Here is an 11,827-nt window from a genome sequence, read left to right as displayed (position 1 = left end):
TACGATGAGCACTTTTATTGTAGGGATTTGGCATTGTGCGACCGCGGCAGTGAGAGATTGGCTGGTCACCCATCCTAGTCCAGTGCGGCCGCGGAGGTCCACAGGGCAGGCGGTCCAGGGGTCCCTGCGAGAGTGAGCGGAGCCCACGAGAATGAGCCGGCACCTGCATCGGCCTCCCGGTGCCTCCGGCCGGCCCCTTCCGTGATGTGGGTGCCCTGCGTCCCGGAGCTGCCGGTGGACCCGGCCCAGGAGTCAGGGCAGCTGGGGGAGGAGATCCCGGGGGCCAGCGGAGAGAGAACCAGAACGGGGCCTCGGGGCTGCCGCAGCCCTCGCAGCAAGGGGACGCGGCTGCTTCTCCTCCTCCGCCTCCCAAGGCCTGCCCACACACCTCCTGGGCTGGCTGCTTGGCTTGGCTGCAAGCGTGTAGGACAAGGAGTTGGGGGAACGGGGCTCCTGCTCAGCCGAGTGACACAACACAACCTCCCACGCTCCCGTCCTAGCCTACTGCCCTCGGACCGGGGATGTGACGGTGACATCGTGGGGTCTGTTAGCTAGGCCGACTTGGGGTGAAAATCCGCTCCAACCGCTACGTGCCTTCAGGACAGTGACCTCATCTTGCAGGGACCTTCCGCTCCCTCTTCGGTGGCGTGGGCGTGTTAGCTCCTGCTCTGTTGGGGGGCGGTGGGGGGGGGGTGGTTGGGCGAGACTGTGAAGAAGCAGCTGCTGCTACTGGGCCTCTGGGTTCTCCTTCTCTTCCAGGGACTCCTGACTCTCCTAGAAGCCACTGGGGTAAAGATGACACGGTATCCTTGTTACGCAACCCACGCCTGTCTCCCCTTCCTCCTGATGGTGTCTCAGGGCTTCACTGCAGCCTGGGGACAAAAGGAGGCCAAGTCCTGGATCACACATGAGTCCCGCCCCAGCCATGGGCTTTCCGAATGCAGGGCTCAAGCCGAGCCCCAGAGTCGGCATCCCGGGGGCTCCCATGCCTCCCGGACGTCCCGCCGTGGCGGCACCCTCACTGCCCGGGGCGTCTAGACATGTGGTCTGTTCCTCCCGGCCTCTGGTGGATTCATCACTCCTGGGACTGCTGGTTCTCAATCCTGGCTGCACCCTGTGAGGAACCCTAAAAAGTACGGATACCCAGGGCCCTACCTCCCAATTCTCTAAGAGTCTGGGGCAATGCCTGGAAATCAAGATTTTTTTTTTTTTAATGTTCATTCATTATTGAGAGAGAGAGAGACAGAGCATGAGCAGGGGAGGGGCAGAGAGAGAGGTGGAGACAAAGGATCCGAAGCAGGCTCCAGGCTCCGAGCTGTCAACACAGAGCCTGACGCGGGGCTTGAACTCATGGACCGCGAGATCATGACCTGAGCCAAAGCCGGACGCTTAACCGACTGAGCCACCCAGGCGCCCCTCAAGATTTTTAAATCCACACTATTCCCCTGGTGATTCTAATGTTCAGACAAACTGAAACTACCCCCAGTGAGATCTTACAGGTCCCCACAGTGACTCCTGACTCTGAGAAGGGGCCGTGGCCTCATTCACTGGGATCAACCCGCGTGTGGCTGACATTGAGCCCTTCTTCGGCTCCAGGGGAGAGAGTGCCGGGTAAACCGTATTTGGTCTCACCCTAGTTTGCCAGGATTGCCCCACAAAGCCCCACCACCAGCAGGGCTCTGCGACAGAAATCTGTCTCCTCTCCAGGTCCTGGAGGTCCTGAGATCCAGGTGCGGGCAGGCTGGTCTCTCGCGCGGCCTCTGTGCTTGGCCCGCACACAGCGTCTTCTTTCTGGGTGACCGTATCCACCGGGGCTGCTGCCTTCGGGAACCGGAGCTGCCCTGAACGCACCTGCCTCCGCCCCACGCAGAAGGACGAGGCGGGCGTCACAGACTCTCGTCCCTCCTAACTCTGCAGGCAGCACTCACTCAGAGGGAACCCGCTACTCACAGTGCTAACCTTCTGGAAAGTGCAGAACCGACCCATCGGCGGCCCATCCTTTGGAGCTGTTGTTAAGGAACGTCTATGACGCTGTGTGCCTGGCGTAGGGTCAGAGGGACAGACACGGTCGGACAAGATCTTCAGAGTCTGATGGGACACACGTGCACGGAAGAGTCCCCTTAAACCCCGTGTCCTGACGGAAGTGCAATCTATTGTTGCAGGTGGCAGATTGTCGTGAAGCTTGTAAAAGCGCCAGGAAGAGCCCTCCCAGGGGCTCCCCCCGTGCCTGCCCGTGATGGGCAACCAGACCGGCACGATTACATTCATACAGAACAGCCCACATTATAAAGTAAGAAATACATAACCTGCTCGCTCAGAGTCTGGGACGGGGGGTGAGGGCCCACGCTGTGGTCCCCCCCATGGTCACCACTCCTCACAAGGCACATTTGAACCGGGCAGAATTGGGGCGTCTGGGTGGCTCGGTCGGTTAGACGTCCAACGGTTGATTTTGGCTCAGATTGTGGTCTTGCGGTTCGTGGGTTCGAGCCCCGCGTCGGGCTCTGTGCCGACAGTGTGGAGCCTGCTTGGGATTCTCTCTCCTCTCTGTTCCTCCCCCGCTTGGGCTCTGCCTCTGTCTCTCAAAATACACAAATAAACTTTAAAAGATGTCTGACTGGGCAGAATAAGGGAAAGTTCCGTAGATGGGGCATCGGGGCCAGGATAGTGCCACCTGGGCCTGGCAGGAGAGGAAGCCACAGAAATAGGAAACGTCACAGGTGCTTAGAGAGTGCTGTGGATGGCACTGTGTCCCCAAAGTCACATGCTTTTACATCATGCATGTGGCGTATTTGGAGGCCGGATCTTTAAGGAGGTGATGGAGCTCAAGGGAGGTCAGAAGGGTGGGTCCTGAGCGATGGGCCTGGAGTCCTTCCAAGACCCTGGAGGGTGCTCGCACAGAGGAGTGGCCTCATGAGGGCAGGAGAGGCGCTGGCCACCCACAGGGCAGGAAGAGAGACCCCACCGGAAACCAGCCTGCAGGCACCTCGATCTCGCACATCCGGCCTCCAGAAGTGTGGGGACAGGTCGCGTGAGCCCCCGCCATGGCGCTCTGCACGGCAGCCTGGGCCCACCGATTGCCAGGCAGCGTGCGGGCCGAGAGGGGGTCCGGGAGGAAAGTGGGGACCTGACTGCAAGGGACACTGTGTGATCCAGTACGAGTTGTCACTCTGTGGGTGACGGGAAGCCGCTGGAGCTGGGCGAGGGGCTGAGCAGCTCTGGTCGTCCCACGGCACACCCACGGCGGGTGTGCGGACGAGAGTCCGAGGAGGCTGGGGCCACCGAAGAGACACTGTCCCAGGCCTGGGCCGACCCCCACCGCGGGGTCCGCGCACCCTGACCGCTCAGCGTCCCTTCGCCCACAGCTCAGCACGGGAGCACGGCCCCAGCACAGAGCGAGTGGGAGAAACACTGGTTTTCCGGGGGGGCTCGGGCGTCTGACTGCATCTTCCGTGCGGCTTGGGGACGGGCCAGCGAACGGTGGGCGCTCTGGTGCCCTCTCATCGCTGAGGACGGCCCAGAGCCCGGCACCCCGTTCTCGCCCAGAGCAACTGAGCCAGCCGGCGTGGGAGGCGCCCCGGGGACAGCAGACCCCTCTGAGGAGTCCACATCGCTTCACCTGCTCGGTGGGGCCGGGACCCGCACCAGCCTCTGCAAGAACCCGTGTTTCCGCCCAGCATTTGGAACGCTGCCGGCTGTCTAGTCGTGGACGTCTTCCCCATCCAGGTTGCGGGCTCCGCACCGGAGTGTGGACACCGGCCTTCGCCACACCCTCCCCAGCCCCTGGCGGGGCCCCCCGGAACACGGCCGAGTGCCGCATAAATATTCATTGCCAGGCTCACCGGAGCGTGAGCTCCACGGGAACAGGAATAACGGGCAGCCTCTAGCAAGAGCTTGATGGGTGTCGGGCGCGTTCCCGGCACTTTTCCCTGAGACCCGTTTCCCCCTCAGAACAGCCCCCACTCGCTTTTCCTCTTGTCTCCTGCTTAGAGAAGCCAGCGTGGCCCAGAGAGACTAAGTAAGCTGCCACAGGATCACACAGGAAGGGGCATCGCGGGTCTCCGGCCCAGGCAGCGCCCTGCGCATCCCACTGTCTGCTTCCCGCACGACGCTGCCTCTCCATCCGCCCCCTGGGGACCGCCAGCCTAGAGGGTGCTGACTCAGGGGCGGCCCCCCACGCACCCTACCCCGCAAGCGCCGCTCCAGCAGCCTCGAGCCCAGGCCCCCGGCCAGCTGCACCACACAGGTGGGCGTCCTCACGGCCCGAAAAAGGCGCCCCATCCCCCTGGCTGAGAGGAGGGCCCGGGGTGGGGGGGGGGCTCTTCCCGCTTGGGCCAGGCCCCTGACTCTTCCCGGAGAGCCAGGTCTGTAGGAGACAGTGTCCCCTGCTGACAAGGACAAGCTCTTGCCGTGCGGGCCCCTCTGGGTCGCAGGGACGGCGGTGAGAAGGGCTCGGCCGGCACCAGCCCTCCGGACGCTCCTCCTCCCGTGGCTGCATACATATGGACCGAGTTCAAGGCCAAGCCCGGTGAGACCTGAGGGTACTGAACAACGATCACCTTCACCCCGTGTCTCCTGCAGCTGAGGTCCCCCTTGGCCATCGGCAGTCTCTTCCTGGTCCTCCCAGCGCGAGGTCCTTGTTGAAAGGCCCCACATTGTCCTTGTCTCTGGAGACAGTGGTCTGCTTGCGGGGGGGGGGGGGGTGGCGGAGGGGCTGCCAGGGTCTCCTGTGAACGGAGGCTCGCACGGAGCTGCACGCCTGAGCTGCCTTGTGCATCCTGTGTGCAGGAGGACGCAGGACTCCAGCTTCCTGCGCTGCTGGAGGCTGTCGGGGGAGCCCGGTGACGCCCATGGAGGGGCACTGCCTGTTCTCCCGGCAAGAGATGCCCCCTCCGAAGGGCGCAATTAGCTGACAGCCTCCAGCGGCTGCAGCCTCAGGACCCCTCGTCACAGGGGGACCCGAGGCACCTCCCCACGGGCGGCCGCAGCCGCGGAGCACAGACAGGCACACTCGGGTTCCCCGACCTTTCTTGGGACACTTAACCACAAAAAGAAAGCAATAAGGAAATGCAAAATCTTAAAAAGGAAGAAGCAGAAACAACTTGTTTGCTAAACTGGGCAGTTTTAAAAATACTGGTTTATGAAACGGTCACACACACAGGAGAAGAAAAAGAGAAAAGTGTGAGGAGACATAAAATGCACTAAAAAATAAAAAGTACGGGGCACCCGGGTGGCTCAGTCGGTTAAGCGTCCGGCTTCGGCTCAGGTCATGATCTCACGCGTTGTGGGTTCGAGCCCCGCGTTGGGCTCTGTGCTGACAGCTCGGAGCCTGGAGCCTGCTTTGGATTCTGTGTCTCTGCCTCTCTCTCCCCCTCCCCTGCTTGTGCTCTGTTTCTCTCTCTCTCAAGAGTAAATAAACTTAAAAAATAAATTAAAAAAAAAAGTAGATCTGTATGTGATGACAAAGAAATGTGCCCAGGATATAATGTTTTGCCTAGCGGGAAAAGCAAAGGGTAGATCAATATGTCTAGAATAATCCCGTTTGCTTAATTAAATTATATATGTGGACTGACTTTAAATTTCAGCCCCGAGCCCCAAAGCCAAAGGCACTGGGTGTTTAAGACCCTACGTTCTTCTTTAAAAAAAAAAAATGTTTATTTTTATTTTGAGAGAGAGAGTACAAGCAGGGGAGGGGCAGAGATAGAGAATCCCAAGCAGGCTCCACACTGTCAGCACAGAGCCCGACGTGGGGCTCGATCTCACAAAGCGTGAGATCATAACCTGAGCCGAAATCCAGAGTCCCCCGGGCGCCCCAGGGCCCTACATTCTAACGGGAGGTGCTGAAACACGGTTGGCTGAACTTTCGAGAAGACGGCAGGCCTTGCCCTGCGGCCCACACCCAGCCCGGCCCCAGCCCAACCCGGGGAGACGAGAACCTGAAAGGGAGGTTCCGATGACTCCTGTGAGTGGAGTCATCTTTTCTTCCCCCCCCGAACAAGCCAACAGATGAAAGGCCCAAGAAGATACGTCACAGGCATTGGGGGCCCCCAGGACCTGGAGCCCGGCTGCTCGCCTCCCAGCGGATCCCTGGCTGAACGTAACCGCTCGCAGGCTTGCCTGGGTGCCCGCAGCCGGGTGGGCCAGCGCCCTGGGAGAACCCCTCCTCGCTGCTGTCGGTGGGGAGCAGGAGAGGGGCCAGCAGTGGGCACGCCTCACCTCTACCACTCAGTGGGGCCAGGATGTTTCCTCTGGAGTCCTAGGAGCCCAGCGGACGCTATGGAGAGTCGCCCCACCGGAACCATTCCGACGAGATCCCACCCAAGAAGGCGGCCCGCGGCGGGGGTGCGGACGCAGGGGAGGGACCGCAGCAGTACCTGGAGGGGCAGGACAGGGGTGCGGGTCCCCAGAGATCAGCCGGCAGGAAACTGGACAGTGAGGGCCCCGCGGTGACAGACCTTCCAAGAGCTCGCTGCCATAGCAGAGGTCAGAGCCTAGGTCAGCCGCCTCAGCCAGGAGCCACCGCAAAGCAGCCCCAGTGCGGACGCCCCCCTCCTCTGCCCCGGGGAGGACGAGGTGGGGGGGAGAGAGAACCACCCCTTCCCGCAACAGGCCTCGGAGCTGCAGGTCAGGGCTAATCTGGGGGACCGGATGTGACACATCAGTTTAAGAGAACAGTTTAAGAGGAACTAGACGAGAGCATCTTTTCAAAGCCTGGAAGTGACCGGAAAGCTCTCGTGTCTGCCCGAGGCCATCGTCAGGGGCAGGTCAGGGAGGCGGCAGACCGTGACCTGGGCACAAGAGAGTTCTGGAGATGTGGAGGGAGAGTGCATATCTCTGCCGCCGGAGGGTAAACGGAGCGAGATCTGGACCTTCCAGTTTTCACTCATCTCAAGTTATTCGAATGCCTCGCAACAGCCTGGTACGACTTTCTAATTTGGAGAATTAATTTTCTTTTTTTTTTTTTTTAATTTTTTAAACGTTTTTTTTTTATTTTTGCGAGACAGAGAGAGACAGAGCATGAGCAGGGGAAGGGCAGAGGGAGAGGGAGACACAGAATCCGAAGCAGGCTCCAGGCTCCGAGCTGTCGGCACAGAGCCCGACGTGGGGCTCGAACTCACGGACCGCGAGATCGTCACCTGAGCCGAAGTCGGATGCCCAACCCACTGAGCCACCCAGGTGCCCCTGGAGAATTAATTTTCTAAAAACACAGACACGTGAACCAAAACTTCTAGCTCAGAATCCTATAGCTGCCCCTGCCCCCCAACCTCCAGCTAGAGAGCTTCAGGAGAAGGGTTTGTTGGGTGATGCACTGGGAAGTCAGTGTCTGAGGGAGAGAATGATGCTCTGAGTGGAGTTTGCCAATTTCCATGGTGCCAACACTCCAGCCACAGCTGATTTCAAACGACCAGCAGTTTGACCGCCGGCTCACCCAGTTCCTGGCTATTCAACCCTAGGACAGCAGAGAAGCACAGCGCGGGAGGCAGTGCTCGGTGCTCTTCCCAGCGCAGCTCATCCCCAGGCAGCCCCCCCCCCCCCAGGGAGTAACGAGGCATCCCTGGTTCAAGAGAAAAGTGCCGGGACCCTCGGGCAGGCCAGCCTCCTGAGCCCAGCAAGCTGCTCGTTTGAGCCAAGTGGAAGATTCCAGAAGGCCGGGGAGGGCTCTCGCAAGCAAGCGGAGGACGGTGTCAGAAGAGACGGAGGGGCAGTGCAAACCCCAAATCGCAGACAGCAGTGACTCTCTGCGGCTGCAGAGCTCCCCTGGGGCGAGGGTGAGGAAGATGTGGGGAAGTGACCACGCTGAGCCTCCCACGTCTTACGCCACGGTCGGGCCACCGCGGCGGCAGGAATATCGCGACGGCCCGGCGTTCAATGCCCACTGTGTGCGGTGCGTTTACCGTGGGCTCAAACGCTGCACGCAGGGCCCCTCGCTTACTCCTCGCGGCGGCACGAGATGAGGACTCTTGTCACCCCCGCTTTGCAGGAGAGGAAGCAGACACTTGGGTTACACGGCTTGCCCGAGGCCCTCGAGCTGGAGAACCTGCTGGTAAAACTGAGACTCCAGCGGCTGCGGATCCCAGAGGAAAGCTGGCTTTCTCCACGGCCGCCCCAAGCCTCACCGCGAGTGAGGCCGTGTCCCCGGACCCGCCAGCAGGGGTGGAATCCGACCTAAAAGTGTCCAGATCTCGTTGCCTAAACCCGCGCCCCCACCTGGAAGCAGTGTCCACCTGCCACACCCACTTCCTGGGTGGAGTAAAGACGCTTTCTGACTGTCGTGGGCGGTTTGGACCCGCCGTCTCATCCCTCCAGGTCCCAGTCTGCCACTGAGAGACATAGAGAATTAAGTCAAACGGTCTCGGAGAATGGGGGACCCGGATGCCGACAGACCCATTTCTCCCCCGGTGCGAACACCAGGAAGCCGGGGCAGCCGAGTAAATGTGTCGCGTAACAGTCCTTCCACACGTGTGGACCAGGACGTAGGAGCACGGTTCTGCAGGGGGGCTGAGGACGCGGCCGTCTGGCACAGAGAGCTGAGGTCTTCAGAAGTCAGAAAAGGGCGACGAATCCGCCAAGGGCTGAGCAAGTGCTGAGTGTCTCCAGCGTGCTGGGGGTCGCACAAAGTCTGGGGACTTTGTCGAGTTCTGTTGTCGAGAGGGTCAGGGCCACCGGCGTGGGGCTGCCCTGGGCTCTGCCGCTCTCCGGTGGCTCCTCTCCCCAGCCTCTCCTTCCTCGTCTTCAAGGCTTCCCTCGCAGCTACGAGTGGTCACAGGACTGCGTTCGGGACGCTGAAATCCAACCAGACGTGTGCCGGGGGTTCCTGGAACACCTCCCACTTTCCCCCAAAAGTAACAGGAGCCGTCGGTGCCTCTCCTCTTTCCCCTCCTTCCTGACTTGAGGAAGAAAAGCCAAGAGGCCACGGGTGACAAAGGGGCCCGGGTCCTGGATGATGCCACGGGGACGACATCCCAGCACGGACACTGCCTGTGTCCAGGACGCTTCTGTGCAAACAGTAAACGCTCTTACGTCAAAGCCAGTGTTCGTTGGGTTTTCTATTTCTAGTGAACCAAAGTATTGTCCACACGTAAGATCAGGGAGGCTGGTGTATGGAGATCATGGAGTATGAGAGACGTGGAGGCTTAGGGAGGGGGTGGCTGGCTGTCAAGACTTTGCCCAGGACTTTCCCAGCTTAAAAAAAATTTTTAACGTTTATTTTTGAGAGACAGAGACAGAGAATGAGTGGGGAAGGGGCGGAGAGAGAGGGAGACACAGAATGTGAAGCAGGCTCCTGGCTCTGAGCTGTCAGCACAGCACTCGTGAACTTGAACTCATGAACTTTGAGCTCATGAGCTGACGTGGGATGCTTAACTGATTGAGCCACCCACGCGCCCCAAGGACTTTTGCGGTTTGGGCACAGAGAATCCCACACCCTGCAACTCTTTGGCGTTGGGTAAACGAGAGTGGTTGGTCACCCCCCTTAGAGATACCCTCAGCTCCTTGTTGGAAGTACTAAGACTCCAGTAAGAAAGGGGCTTGCCCAGGATAAGGCGGGGAGTGGACAAGCCTGGACCACAACCCAGATTTCCCGACTCCAAATTCAGGGTCTCTCCTCATGTGGCAAGTCCGGAGAGATGTGCTGTCCTTCCCAGGAAACGAAATGACCAAAATCACCTGCCCCCAGCTGAGAGCGGGTGGCTCCTGGGACCAGTCCTGAGGACCAGCTCAGTCTGGTGGGTAAGACCCAGCTTGCGCGGAGGCTGACGCGCTCCGGGAATGAGGCAGAGGGAAGGTCACGGCAGCCAAGACGGAGGGGCCAGACGGCTCGGCTCGCGGCCTCCGGAATGGGCTGGGGCAGGGCCCCGCCTTCAGTTATCAGGGGCTGTGCTTCCTGGCGAGGGACAGCGAACCAAAGTTAACAGACGCGGGTGGGGAGGGGCGAGGAATCGGCTCTGCTTTGCCAGGTTTCCGACTCAACACTTAGCCGAGAATTGACACGGGGCTTGCGGTTTCACCTGCTCCTTTACTGGATTTTCAGAAGAGGCCCGTGAAATAGGTGGATTGTGTTATCCCCACTTGACAGATGAAGCCTCTCCCGGCAGGTGCACAGCGTGTGAGTCACCGCGCTTTCTCCCTGCTGTGCGGCTCCCTCACCCCCCGGCCCACCCTCCCGCTCTCCAGAGCCTTCTTCAGCCCACGCTCACCCATCGGCTTCTCCCGCCTGGAGCCTCGGTCACTCAGGCTGCACGCGTCCCTCTTATCATACAAACGAGGGGGCCTCACAGAGGGGTGCTCGGGCCGGAGTTCCGTGGGGAAGGGAAAGCGGGACCCCTCCTAAGCACTGATTTTAATACTGGTACTCTTTGCCAGGTGGGTCAGATCTTCCAGACGCCCTCGAACGACACCCACACTGTGAGATGCAGTCACGTATCATTCGCCCACACTAGCCTGTGGGTTGAGAATACTCTCTGAGCCTCAGTTTCCTCGTGTGTCAAATAGGGGTGGGATTACTTCCCGCACAGGTGGCTACATGAGGGTGCCTAAAGGAACCCAGCCAGCGGAGACTATCCTCACTGCCAGACAGCTCTTCCTGCGGGCTGTCCACGCGCACCTGCCCACCTCATCGCCCCGGGTCGCGCAGGGAGGTCTCAGATGCTCCCACTCCAGTCCTCCACTCCTTGGGGTCAGTCACCGTTTTCTGCTTGCCGTCCGTTTTCTCCCCAGACCCAAGAGGACGTGCCTCCGTGTGGACCTCTTTTTTTCCTCTGGTGGCCAGGGTCCCGGCATATTAGCTACCTGCCAGCAGGAGACAATGGGGGGCGTGGAATTAGGAGGGAGAGGGGATGGGAGCAGTAAAGAAAATTCCAGTGACACAAGAGGAGTAAGTTCTAGACGTCTGCTGTACAACCCGGTGCTCACAATTAACACCACTGTATCGTGTACTTGAAATTTTCTGAAGTCGTAGATCTCGGGCGAGGTGTGCTTACCGCAATAAAAAGAAACAAGCCAAAACAGGACGGAAAGGGTGCCTTTGGTGGCTGGTGTGGTTGCGGCTGTGGCCAGCAGGTGGCAGTGCTGCTCCGCAGAGCCAGGAGGGAGCCCCGCCCCCGCCCTCCCCTTCCCTGCGTCCTGCGTTCGCCCCTGGCTCCAGTCCGGTCTGGGCTCCAGGACCGGATCGGCAGAAGCCAGCACGGCCAGGGGGACCCCCGTCCTAATTCAAGCCCTCACTCTGTCACTTCTTGTTTGGGTGACTCGGGCGAGCCATTCCGCCCTCCCGGACTGTGAAAGGAAACTGGAAAAATCCACGCCGGGGGGGGGGGGGGGCGCGACAACGCACCACGGACCCGGCGGCTTACGTGGCGGACGTTTGTCTCCTGCAGTTCTTGAAGCTGGTCGTCCAAGATCGGGGTGCCCGTGGGGCTGGATCCCTGGAGAGACAGACCTCCCTCCTGGGCAGCGGGGGATGCCTTCTTTCCAGGGTCCTCCCTCACCTGTCCTCTGTGCACCCACAGGGCCTGCAGGGGGAGCTCCGCTGTCTCTTCGTCTTTTAAAAGGACTCGCGTCCTATAGGGTTAGGATCCCACCCCTATGACCCCATTTAACCTTAATTATGTCCCTAAAGTCCCAGTCTCCAAAGAGTGACATTGGGGGTTGGGGTTCCACCAGACGGATTTTGGGGGGACACAGTTCAGTCCGTGGCAGAAGCTAACAAGGATCCCTCCTGACATGGTGGTTGTGGAGACTGCATAAAAATGAATATGGCAAAGAAGCATGGGACCCTGTCCAGTCTAGGCAGGGACTGGAGGCCCGTTTCGGGTCAGGGTTCCCCGGGGCAGGG

The 11,827-nt window shown here is 60.1% G+C and overlaps 1 long non-coding RNA gene across 1 annotated transcript; it reads right to left on the bottom strand.

Moving 5' to 3' along the window:
• Nucleotides 1-10,786, bottom strand: LOC121015560 (uncharacterized). Its single transcript, XR_005783866.1, has 2 exons — nucleotides 10,601-10,786; nucleotides 1-668 (listed from the first exon to the last, which is right to left on the bottom strand). It is a non-coding gene; the product is annotated as an uncharacterized LOC121015560 (long non-coding RNA).
• Nucleotides 10,787-11,827: the final 1,041 nt, after the last annotated feature.

Source organism: Herpailurus yagouaroundi, unplaced genomic scaffold (assembly GCF_014898765.1).
Source record: "Herpailurus yagouaroundi ecotype Mexico unplaced genomic scaffold, PumYag 207, whole genome shotgun sequence".
Classification (NCBI taxonomy): Eukaryota; Metazoa; Chordata; class Mammalia; order Carnivora; family Felidae; genus Herpailurus; species Herpailurus yagouaroundi.
Note: the sequence above shows the minus strand (reverse complement) of the source record. Positions and strands in the feature narration are given on the sequence as shown.